Here is a 12,493-nt window from a genome sequence, read left to right on the forward strand (position 1 = left end):
CATTCCCAAGTCTCCAGGCTTGGCGAGGAGGTGACACAGTGTGTAGCTGCTATCACACAGCTACACAGAAGATCCATCATTTCACACTGGGAAAACAATCAGTGTCACAACAGATTAACATAAACCCCCTTTCATTTCCAGAGGAGGGAATTTCTTGATTACCATAAGCTTCAAGCTCATTAAAATATCACAAGGAAGAGCGTATTTCTGACATTTCTAGGTATTTCTTTTTCCTGTTCTCTCATCCTCACCAGAAGCAGTTATCAAATGTGTGGGAGGACAACTCCCGTTAATCAGAAGCAGCTCAAGGGCTAACAGGTCTGATCTAGGCTCTTGAAGAAGATGGAGAGAAAATCCTCCAACAGCAGCATATCTTCAAAGCGAGGGATGGAGAACATTCTAAACAGGAGCAGGCTGCCCCACAATGAGTTGAATACCAGGTTTTCTGCTTCCAAATTAGCTAGGAATAGAAGTTGATATTTTTACCTTTTATTAATATTATTAATTCCAATTGAGTTCATAGTGCGTAAGGACCCCCTTGCACCAGATTCTGTACAAGTAAATAACACAAACATAGGCCTTGCATCCAGGGATTAGACAATATGTGAAAGGTGGATAAAGAGACCCATAGGTAGGTGAGTGGTGGGAAAAAAGGAAACAGTTTATAGTCACAGTGGTCGTGGTAGTCACAGATAGGTGTGACCAGTTTGTCTGCTTTTATCTGGTAGTGCGTTGTAGACCTCATAGCAAAGGTAGGTTTTAAGGAGGAATTGAGAGTCTGAGACAAAGCCTATGGAGGTGAATGGACCAACTCTCATTTAAGTCAAAAGGATTTGGATCAGACCCTAACAGAACATAAACTAGTGGCTTTGTGGGGAGTGTGATCAGTTTTGACAGGAAGTAGGAATGTGGGACTCCCTCTCCATACATTTCTGGCAAGTTCTTTCCTGTCGATCTTAACTACTCAATATTATAGGCAGGGCTGAGTTGGGGGCGGGGTTGGGATTTATGGAATTGAAGGCTCCTCCAATAAAAGTTTTTTTCCTGACCAAAGTGATATAGCTCCCTGGACAGACATATCATCTTTCAAAACCAACAAGCTTTATTAGCCCTGCAAAATGGATCCTGAATTATTCTTAAAGCTTAAATATATATATTTATGTTTCTATTACTGAAGTACCAGATAGTCTTGAATAACTTTTGCTTTCTGGAAATTTACGAATTATTAAAATGTATTTCCATTTCCAGTCCAAATTGAGCTTTGAATTTTTAAGTAAAAAAGAAAGAAACAGCACAGGATTTATATCAAATAACCAATTTAATGAATGCTTATAAACTGGTAATTATCCTAGAAATGCATACTTGCACTCTCCCTCTCTCTGTTTGACTTTGAATTACGGAGATATCTAAAAGGACCATGTGACACATCTCCTCGAGGATCCTTTGGGATTTTTATTGTCTTAAGCAGAGTCTCGAACAGAATAGAACATGGTGCCCCTAACTCATCTGAAAATCTTTTTCTGAAGAACCTGTGATTTCTCTCCTCATCCCGAGTGTCCTGCTGCATTAATTATGAACAGAAATTTATGCATATTCAAATCCCAAATAGCTGATGAGCTTTGGATGGCTTTTCTTTGGTCCCTTCCATTAAGCAATCATGAAAACTTTAACAGTTCAGTTTTGCCTAAGATATCAGCTCATTGTTGATTAATGAACTGACAGAAAGTGCTCCATGGTGGATATTTCACCCTTCCAAAGAGGCCATGCTCTTATATCATCATAGACTAATCTCATCAGTTCAGTAAGTGCAAGGAGAATAAAGGAGCGAACATTTTCTAACTCTGTAGCACTCAGACTAAGCAACCTGAACATAGATAAATTCTCCACTGCTCTGCATCTTGTCTTCTTATTTACACCTACGTAAACAGTTTGTGTAAAATGCTACTACATAGATCCATAGACTTAAGGTCAGAAGGGACCATTATGGTCATCTAGTCTGACCTCCTGCACAATGCAGGCAACAGAATCTCACCCACCCACTCCTGTAACAAACCCCTAACCTATGTCTGAGTTATTGAAGTCCTCAAATCGTGGTTTAAAGACCTCAAGGTGCAGAGAATCCTCCAGCAAGTGACCCGTGCCCCATGCTGCAGAGAAAGGCGAAAAACCTCCAGGGCCTCTGCCAATCTGCCCTGGAGGAAAATTCCTTCCTGACCCCAAATATGGCGATGAGTTAAACCCTGAGCATGTGGGCAAGACTCACCAGCCAGCACCCAGGAAAGAATTCTCTGTAGTAACTCAGATCCCGCCCCATCTAACATCCCATCACAGACCACTGGGCATACTTACCTGCTAATAATTGCCAAAATTAGGCTATCCCATCATTCCATCCCCTCCATAAATTTATCAAGCTTAGTCTTGGAGCCAGATATGTCTTTTGCCCCCACTACTCCCCTTGGAAGACTGTTCCAGAACTTCACTCCTCTAATGGTTAGAAACCTTCATCTAATTTCAAGTCTAAACTTCCTAGTGACCAGTTTATATCCATTTGTTCTTGTGTCCACATTGGTACTAAGCTTAAATAATTCCTCTCCCTCCCTGATATTTATCCCTCTGATATATTTATAAAGAGCAATCAGATCTCCCCTCAGCCTTCTTTTGGTTAGGCTAAACAAGCCAAGCTCTTTCAGTCTCCTTTCATAAGACAGGTTTTCCATTCCTATCAGTATAGTGACATTTTGCACTCACTTTTCACAGGTATATATAAATGATGACACAAGGTGCAAAACTCTGGAGAATCAGCCTGAAAAAGACAATTTTTGCTCTAATTTACACCCATGCATTTCAAACCTAGGCTTCACTGGAGCAGAAGCTGTCCCTAATCTAATACTGGCCTACACAGTACTGTAATGTACACCAATAGGGAAGTTTGAAACCCCAGCCACCCCTCATTGCCTGACTCTTTTTCACTTGTGCCTTCAGACAGAATCTAAACTCAGGTCTCCAGAAGTGAAAGACACTAATCACCTGTATTAACAAGTTCTTCCCTCTATGTCTGACTTGAGTCTTCTACTACTAGTGCTGGTCAGATATCTCAAACAACAGATAATACCAGCAGACCAAAACAGAGTGTAATAGCGCTTGCCACTTTTAGGGAATACAGTACTAATTAGAAACAAGGACACAATAAATACACTTAGATTGATGGGCTATTAAGGGGGGGATTCTCTCGTCCAGGCTCAGTTACAGCAAAGAAAAATTTAGATGGACTTTCAGGAACATTTTGCATCACAGTAAGGTCTATGAGGTCATGCAATGTTCTTGTGCACTTGAGGGCCAATTGAAACTGTTCTTTGAAAAAATGGGAAGTGTTCCTCAAACTGACCAAATGGAGGGATATTGGGGCTAGCTGGCATGATATAACACAGCCATATACAGGCCGGGGTGGAGGGGCGGTAGGAAAGTGCATTTCTCAGGGTGGCACAATCCCTCACCCAACAGAATACTTAAGCAATGGAGACTATGTAGGTTACACCTTCCTAGAGGATGTTGCATCCTTTTTCCTTGCCACAGTGCATCTGGCTTCCTCTTGACTAGTGCATAAGAAGGTGGATGGGTCCAAAACCCACATCATCCCTTCCTCTGCTTGTCCTCTCTGGAGCACTGTGAGCCTCTGGCATCCCACAGAGGAAGGCATATAGGCAGGAATGAAGTTCATGTGAGAGGTGAGCTCCCTTCCCCACCCTCTTAAGGGCCTAGCACAATCAGGCCCATAGAACATAGCATTCTCTCTTTCTTTTCCCCCTGTGATGGTTTAGAGATCTTACCTATTACTGACATGGAAAAAGGAAAACATACTTGCTAACCACTCCTGCCTCTGTGGACTGCTATGATTGGATGGCATGACATTACCGTGGAATAGAGACAATCGAACACTTAAGAATAGAAATGGATCAGAAAAGCTTTCCTTTTACTCGGGTGTGTGTGTTTGCTCTCTTTTCTAGCGGATCAAATGCATGTGACTGATTGTGCCTCTTTATTTTTTATGCATTAAACTTTCAGCAATATAAAATTCACAAAAGACTCCCTTGGCCCTGTCTGTTGTTTTGCCCGCAGGAATGCTGGCAAGGGAAAGGGATAGCTTGTTTCTACTGTCAGACTAGAGCCAGAGCCATTTACGTCGCCCTATTGGAGAAATTAGTTGGGCACCTGTAGCTGACCTACAGGTTATTTTAAAATAAATCAGTGACTTGATAACAAATGGACTTCATTCATTCTTGGCTCTGGCACCTCAGCTGGCCAGAGTTATTTCAATATCGCCCAGCAAAAATCCATAATGCGCCTGAGATTCCATTTCACTGTGGCTCTTGACTGGCTATGAGCACACAGCTGCCTTCAGAACGTCCATATGTCACCTCTAAATTATGCCAATTTCCTGATAGCTTCGAGAAGAATTATCGCAGATGTGATACCAAAACTAGAGAATTGACATTTGGTTAATAACACTCCATCAGGTTATCGAGAGGATGAAGTGGTGAATCACCTTACAACTTGCTATGAAATCTGGTCATACGTCTGGTCATACATCATAAATGTTACTTAGAAAAGGCTTTTTCAAGCTACAGTCCATTTGTTACGGGAAGGAGATTTCCAGATACAGAGACAAATACCTCTTAAGACGTTGTGACATAGCCCCCAATAATTCTATTAAGTATATTGGTTATGTTGTGACATATCATGGTATCTTATGACATATAATGGTAATGACAGCAATTATGCTAAGACTAAGTAAGTGAATTTATGGAATCTGAAAGTGAAATCTAATGAACAGATTAATTTTCACTGGAAGAGTTAGCTAAAAACTAGTTAGATGATTGACAGACAGAATTGCTAAGTACCTTGAAAAAATTTTGTCTCAAATCACTGAGGATGGTCATTCAACTGAGTCATCAAAATGCTCAATTAAATCGCTAGGCACCTGAAACAATACCTTTGGCAAAAGTGCGATGGGGAAGGAGGGTGGTTATACTAACACAAGTGCTAATTTCATATAACTGTTCATTTCCTGATGCAGTATATCAGAACTGGAGATATTCACTGTGAATTAATTTTCGTTTATATCCACTACCTTGTAAAAAGTCAGCAAAAATAATTGACAGCAATTATTTCTAGCAACAGCAAATTGCATTGCTCCCCCTCAAATGGCCATCTGGGAGTGTGAAAATGATTTAATATGACTAGGCAGCCTGCTTCTTTTTCACTAAAATAGACAGTTCTACAGTTTATTTCATATTTAAACTACATTGTGCCATCCATATGCCTCACATAAAATACCATCAACATTGGCCTACTCTGTAATATATTTCACTTACAATTTTCAAAGGATTGACAATATGTATTTTTTCAGAGGACTCACTATAGTGTTCTTACTGGATGGGCTCTTAAAAATATGCACCCATATATTCACTTTTAACAACAGCAAAAGCTCCCTTTCATTTAATTGAAAGGGCAATAAGTGCTCTATAAATCAACAGCAACAAATCTCTTAATTTTTTATTGCCATTGTGTTTACCCAAAGAATTCCCTTGCCCATCCAAAGTTTGGGACATGGGGACAAGTGAAATAGAAAGAAATTGGTTTCACAGCTCCATCTAAGCTTTGATACATTAAGAGCCAGATTCTAGCCCAGCCTTGATGACATCACAGGAGCGTAAGAAAGAGTAAGACCAGCCCACTTGTCCCTACGCAGGTTACCCAGTCCTTGGGTCTGGGCATACATGGATAAAGGTCACTGTGAACCTACTGTGATAGACCTAGGCCAGTTGGGAACAGCAGAGTAGTAGAAGGGAGATATACTGGCCATTGGATAAGCAGTTTTCTGTTCCCTGAGTGACCAGAGCAGAGGCTTCTCCAGGCTAATGAGAACACCTGATTCCAATTAAGCTGCTAAGAGTCAGGTGAGGCTGTTAAGCACCTGACTCTAATTAAGGCCCCTCTGATGCTATAAAAGGGCTCACTCCAGTCAGGCCAGGGGAAGCCAGAGGAGAGGAAGTGTGTGTGAGGAACTGGGAGCAAGAGGTGTGCAAGAAGCTGAGAGTGAGTAGGCATACTGCTGGAGGACTAAGAGGTACAAGCGTTATCAGACACCAGGAGAAAGGTCCTGTTGGGAGGGGGCCATGGGGAAATAGCCCAGGGAGTTGTAGCTGTTGTGTAGCTGTTCCAGGAGGCACTCTAGACAGCTGCAGTCCACAAGGCCCTCGGCTGGAACCCGGAGTAGAGGGTAGGCCCAGGTTCCCCCAAAACAACCCAACTCCTGATCAGACACAGGAGGAATTGACCTGGACTGTGGCTTCTACCAGAGGGGAAGGTCTCTGGGCTGTTTCCCAATCCACCGGGTGAATCTGTGAGGCAAGCAAATCTGCAGGACCCACCAAGGTAGAGGAGGAACTTTGTCACACTACTTACAGGCCAACAGTGAAGGAAGAGGAGAATGTGCAGAGGCTTAGTTTCCCCCTCATCCACACACTACAATCCACCACTCATAAGCACAGCAGGGATGCAGAGAAGTAATTTGTTGCTGGTGAAAGCCAGCAGAAAATGATGACCTCCTTTGGAAAAAGGCGAGTATTCTGACTCCCCGAGCTGCAATTCCCTATGGCCCAGGGATGCTCCTTACTATTGGCTGTATCCTTGGAATGCACTCTAGCCCTTACTTTTCTGAATGATTGCTGTTTCTGAAGAAGTGAGGAATACTTCACATCCATGCAGCAGACACAGCAATGAGAGAAATTTTGCCATCATTTGAAATCCTTGTGTGTGTTGCTGCTCCTGCTATCTGTCTGGGGTTTTCTGAGCTGCCAGGCTTCCAGCAGGGTGATTGTCAGAAGGCATCCATCTCTTGCAATACCTAATAGGCTGGGATAGCACTTGCCTACAGCTTTCTCATACACATTTCTAACTGGCAACTACACCGGCAGCATCAGGAATCAATCCCAAAGGTTTAGCAAATTTTTCTGCACAACAAACTTGGTGATTGTCCTTTCTCTTTAATGCGTGCTACCAGCATGGCTGAGAAAAAGATGCTAAAAACAACAACAGCAAGAAACAGGTATTTGTATTATTATTTGTGAGAACCAACAGAACATTTCTCACTGACACTTCAATGAGCAATGTCTTACTAACAGATTCTGAGATTGTAAAATCAGAAGGAACCACCGTGATCATCGAGTCTGAACTCCTGCATAACACAGGCTATAGGACGTCCCTGAATTAATTCCTCTTTGAACGAGAGCATATAGTTTAGAAAAAACATCCAGTCTTGACTTAAAAGTTGCCAGTGATGGAGAATCCACCTCAAGCCTTGGTACATTGTGCCAATTGCTCTCACCATTAGAAGTTTCAGAGTAGCAGCCATGTTAGTCTGTATCCGCAAAAAGAACACGAGTACTTGTAGCACCTTAGAGACTAACAAATTTATTTGAGCATAAGCTTTCGTGGGCTACAGCCCACTTCATCAGATGCATAGAATGGAACATATAGTAAGAAGATATATATACATACAGAGAACATGAAAAAGTGGAAGTAGCCATACCAACTGTAAGAGGCTAATTATTTAAGATGAGCTATTATCAGCAGGAGAAAAAAAACTTTTGTAGTGATGATCACACCTTCTTGTCAACTGTCTAAAATGGGCCATCTTGATTATCACTACAAAAGTTTTTTTTTCTCCTGCTGCTAATAGCTCATCTTAATTAATTAGCCTCTTACAGTTGGTATGGCTACTTCCACTTTTTCATGTTCTCTGTATGTATAGATATCTTCTCACTATATGTTCCATTCTATGCATCTGATGAAGTGGGCTATAGCCCATGAAAGCTTATGCTCAAATAAATTTATTAGTCTCTAAGGTGCCACAAGTGCTCCTGTTCTTTTTACCATTAAAAGCATATGCCTTATTTCAAGGAGAGGCCTGTCACAAACATCTTTTGAGATGTTTGCAACCTCCCTGTTCATCATGAGTTCAGAACAAATTCTGATTCCAGCAAACCTGTGGCACCAGTTGTTTCAGTTCTGCTATTCAAAAAGGGGAATGGTTGTTCAGCAAACATGAAAGACCTAAACACCTTTTCTGTTTGCTACCACTAATCTGGCTGGCTGGCTGGCCACCATCACTGCTGTGTCTGAGCCCTTTGCCATTATTTTAAACAAGTGTATTTGGTAAACACTTGAAGTTGATGGGCCTGCTCAGTAAAGCAAGTGCTCACTAATATGGACAAGGGCCTTATAAGAACTTGTTTTTGTCACAGTCTGGCATCACCTTCTGCTTCACCATGCACTGATTTCAGAATAACATTCTGGTGACATCATACTCTGTTGCTATGTATATCACACATTCACCATTAAGATGCCTTCACTGGAAGATCAAATACTGAAGAGGAGATGGGTTGAGAAAGAACAAGACCTAATTTAATGGTATATATCTATGAAAATCAGTGAACGATAAATTGGTTTATGTTCTAGATTTATGAATAAAGAAAAGGACAGAGATTTTAGTTTCTGGAGCTGTGTTTTTCAACCTGTGGTCCATAGATCCTTAGGGATCTACAGACTATGTCTAAGATTTCCAAAGGGGTATACATTCAAAAAATTTTAGGTGTCCACAAGTGAAAAAAGGTTGAAAACCACTGTTCTAGAGCAACCCCTGTTCACTTCTGCCCGCATCCGGACACATACCTTTGCAGACCTTACACACACAGTAAGAAGCTAATGCCATGTATGTAATACTAGTTCTATCCATCCGTTTCATAAGGAGCCACTCCATTTGCATTTTCTGGAACAAGTACATTAAATAGAACTGGTGGGAATTTTTTTACTGGAATTTTTTTTTAAATAAAATATGTTTTCAACAACAACTAAAACTTTTCATGACACAATTTCATTGATTCATGATGAAATTAAAAACAAAAAAACCCCAACTTTTTAAAAATTTTATTTGTTTTGAAATTGTGGGAGAAATGACACTTCTTCATAACTTCCTTCCCTTGTTCCCCACCGGAGAATGGGTTTCTCCCACTTTACCTCATGTTTTTACTTCCTTGTGCCCATTTTGGTATTTTTAAAGAGTGGGATTTGTGTCACCAAGGAGAAAAATATGAACTGAGATGTACCAAAATGAAACATTGAAATTTTGAAACAATTTTTCCCTCAAAAATGAAAAGATTCCATGAAAAAATTAAAAAAAAACATTGTTTCCAAAAATGTTCACCTTTCTCTAACCAGCTCTAACATTAAATAAATACTCTATGCTAAAGATGCAAATCCTATGGTAATGGGAGGATATAAGTACCAAAGTTAGATGGAAAGGAGAAATAACTAATTTTTGCAGAGCTATCTGTCAGAACTAAAGGAACCCATGAGGGGGTCTCTCCAGCTCAAGCCTCGCTATCCAAAACCAAAGTGAAAACCAAAGAGGTGTGCATGTTTAGTGGGGTCATCAAAGATCCACGGCTACTGGCTTCCTACAGAAGAAATAACAAGTGATGCCTCTATGAATTCTGGCCCAGGTCAATGTGTGCGGCAGCACAGGCCCTGCAGACCAGAAGCCGTCACTTTGCTTTTCTCTGCTGAAGAGGAAGAGAGGTTGTCTGAGATGTCCCAGTGGAATGACAACAAATGATGGGAAACCCCTAAAGAGAGGAGATGGGGTTTCTCTTTATGGAGAGTAGCCAATTTAATTCATGATGATCATCAGCCTCTGTGTGTCGTCATTAAAGACATTGAAATAAGTGTCTTAGATACTGTCTTTGTTTAAATCTTCAGAGATGTAAAACTACACATCTTCATTTCTAATGATTTGTGGAGGTATAAAAAAAAATACACATACAGCACTGAGAGGAAAAAGTGGGATTAGAACATTGTGGGCCTAATTTTCCACTGCCCTGTGCCCTGTATAGCCATTCACACCTGGGCAAAGTGAGTGTAAAATGCTACCAAATCTGAGTGGCAGTGTAAACATCCACTTTGAAGCCTGCCTTGCACCATGTATAGTCAAAGTTCTGGTTCTCCATTGACAATGACAAGGCCTCTCTAGAGGTAATCTAACAGTTCCACTAGCTTTGAGACCTGTATATCTGCTGAGGATTGATGGATCCTCAGGGATGTCACGGGCACACCTATCTCAACTATTCCCTCTACACCAGCCTCAGGGAGTAGTACAGCGTAGGTATTGCTATGGTAGCTCTGTGATGCCAGAAGATCTCCCTAATCTTGAATACTCCTCCAAGGGCTGGCTATGCTGCCTTGAGGGCTGCATTTCGATGGTGGAGCAGTGCAAAGCAATCCTAATAGAACCCAGGATTGGGGCCAGATTGTTTCCTCACAATGTGAAGAGACCTGGTCTTTCCGAAAAGGTATGTTTCCCCCCCCCCCCACTAAAAGTAGCTGGCTAGAAACATTGTCTCTGTCTCTTTCCAAAATAAGAAACTTTCTCCTAATCAACCACTCCAGTATGTCAAAGTTAATCAGATCTTTCTTTCTGTAAATTTTTGAGTCATAGACAAATTTCATTGAGTGATTAAGCCTGAACAGTTTTAGGATGAAACAGAACAGGAATATGACCTTGAAAGTATGCAAGGCTTATTGGTGTACTACTACATGCCCCAAAGTGCTAAGAAAGCACGAATGCCCAAGATTGTAATAGTTTACAATGTGCACAGAATAATTCATAATACATTACAGCCTGTTTCTAATTATGAGATTCTTTAGTAGGAGCTCTGACTCTGTTGTTCAAGTGTTTAAAAAACACTTATAAATAAAAAATAAACTGACTTACTGTACAACCAGAGGAGAAATCAAGAGAGAAAAAAAGAATTGCACTGATATAAATATGATGCAAGAGTCTGCAAACTGTTAAAGATAAAGCATGATAAATTATTCTTAGGATGAGTTTGGTTTTGCAAGCTATATGTAGCATGCTATGGACTGTTTGAAGGTAATAGCATACAGCAGACACTGTTATAGGTGAAACTGGTAGCACTACCTACTGTTAAGGTTATCTAACACTTCCCATTATAAGACTGTGTTTTCAGTTGCTTATAACTTTACCAACATTAATCATTTGGACTAAAAATTTCCATGCTAGGTGTCTGCTTCAACCTGAATTATTATTATTATTATTACTATTAAAAATTTCAGGTAAATGGTTTAACCATTTCCAAGAATGAGATTAAGGAAAAATAAATTGTTTGCCCATTTTTAAAAAAAAATTCTTGAGACCTTTTTTTTTTAAAATGCTCTAGTGCATTTCCCCCCACACACACACTTTGGAGCAGGGACTTGAAATTTGGCAGGGGGATGGCGTTTTATCAGAAATATGCCCTTGGCCATCTCAATAACAAGCTGACCAAATGTAGCCAAGTTATAAGCCTTTGAAAAAAATCCCAGTTCACACATGCTCAGTAGAGACTTGCTAGAGTTTCACAGTTAAAAGCTCTGAAGTTTGTACCCTCACTGAGCATGTTGCAGGCTCTCACAGGTCCTAGTGCTAACCACACCATGCATGCCCCACCCCTAGAGAGCAACTGAGCATCCCCTCACTGCTCCTACATCTAACTAGAATGCATGTGTACTAGCCCCACAGAGCAAGCCATAGAGTTGCACAGGCAACCTTAATTCTAGTATTGACTTTTCAGTGCTTGACTTTACAACCTTAATAATGATCTTTGATTCAAAAATGTTTGCGTTAAGTCAATTATTTGCCCAGCTGTACTAATAACAACTTGCCAGGCCTCCGCTCTTTAATGGTCTTGCAAAACACATATAACTAGTATCTTACATGCATAACTGTCAGAGCAGAGATAGGAAGTAATCTCATGAGACCCAAAATTTGGCCTTTTCAAAATTTCATGCTTGTCAAAAGCTTATAAGAGAAGATGAATTATCAATGCAAACACAGGGAGATCAACAGCTTTGATACCCACTGCTGCTACACTGGCATGTGAATGCCTCAGACTGGCTCAGAAATATAGACATAAAATGTCAGCAGGCATCAGAAGTAGAATGATCCATCACTGGCAGTGACCCTTCTAGTTACTGTCCAAAGTGGACTCATCATCATTAGCATATCCTTGAATTCAACCTTTCACTTCCCTGTGCAAGTCAGGCAGACAGCAAAGTAGCTCCATCCATAAGGTTTCTCCCTCCCCTGCAATTAGGTTTCTTTGTAAGAGGCTGCTACAGGCTATATTCACTGTGGGAGAGAACTGAGAATTGTGAAGGAAACCCATTTTCCCTTTGGGAGAGACTGTGCCATAATTTTCTTCCTTAACAATATAAATTATGTTATCCTTTGCTGGAGAGGTTAGGAAACATAGTGAAGGTTAATCACATCCGTGTTATTAATTATCACCAAGCAAAAATACAGGGTACTCTACACTGGGGAAGAAGTATTCCCAACAGGACACTCTTCTGCTGGCAAAGAGAAACACCCTGGAAA

The sequence above is a fragment of the Mauremys reevesii genome, linkage group 1 (assembly GCF_016161935.1).
Source record: "Mauremys reevesii isolate NIE-2019 linkage group 1, ASM1616193v1, whole genome shotgun sequence".
Classification (NCBI taxonomy): domain Eukaryota; kingdom Metazoa; phylum Chordata; order Testudines; family Geoemydidae; genus Mauremys; species Mauremys reevesii.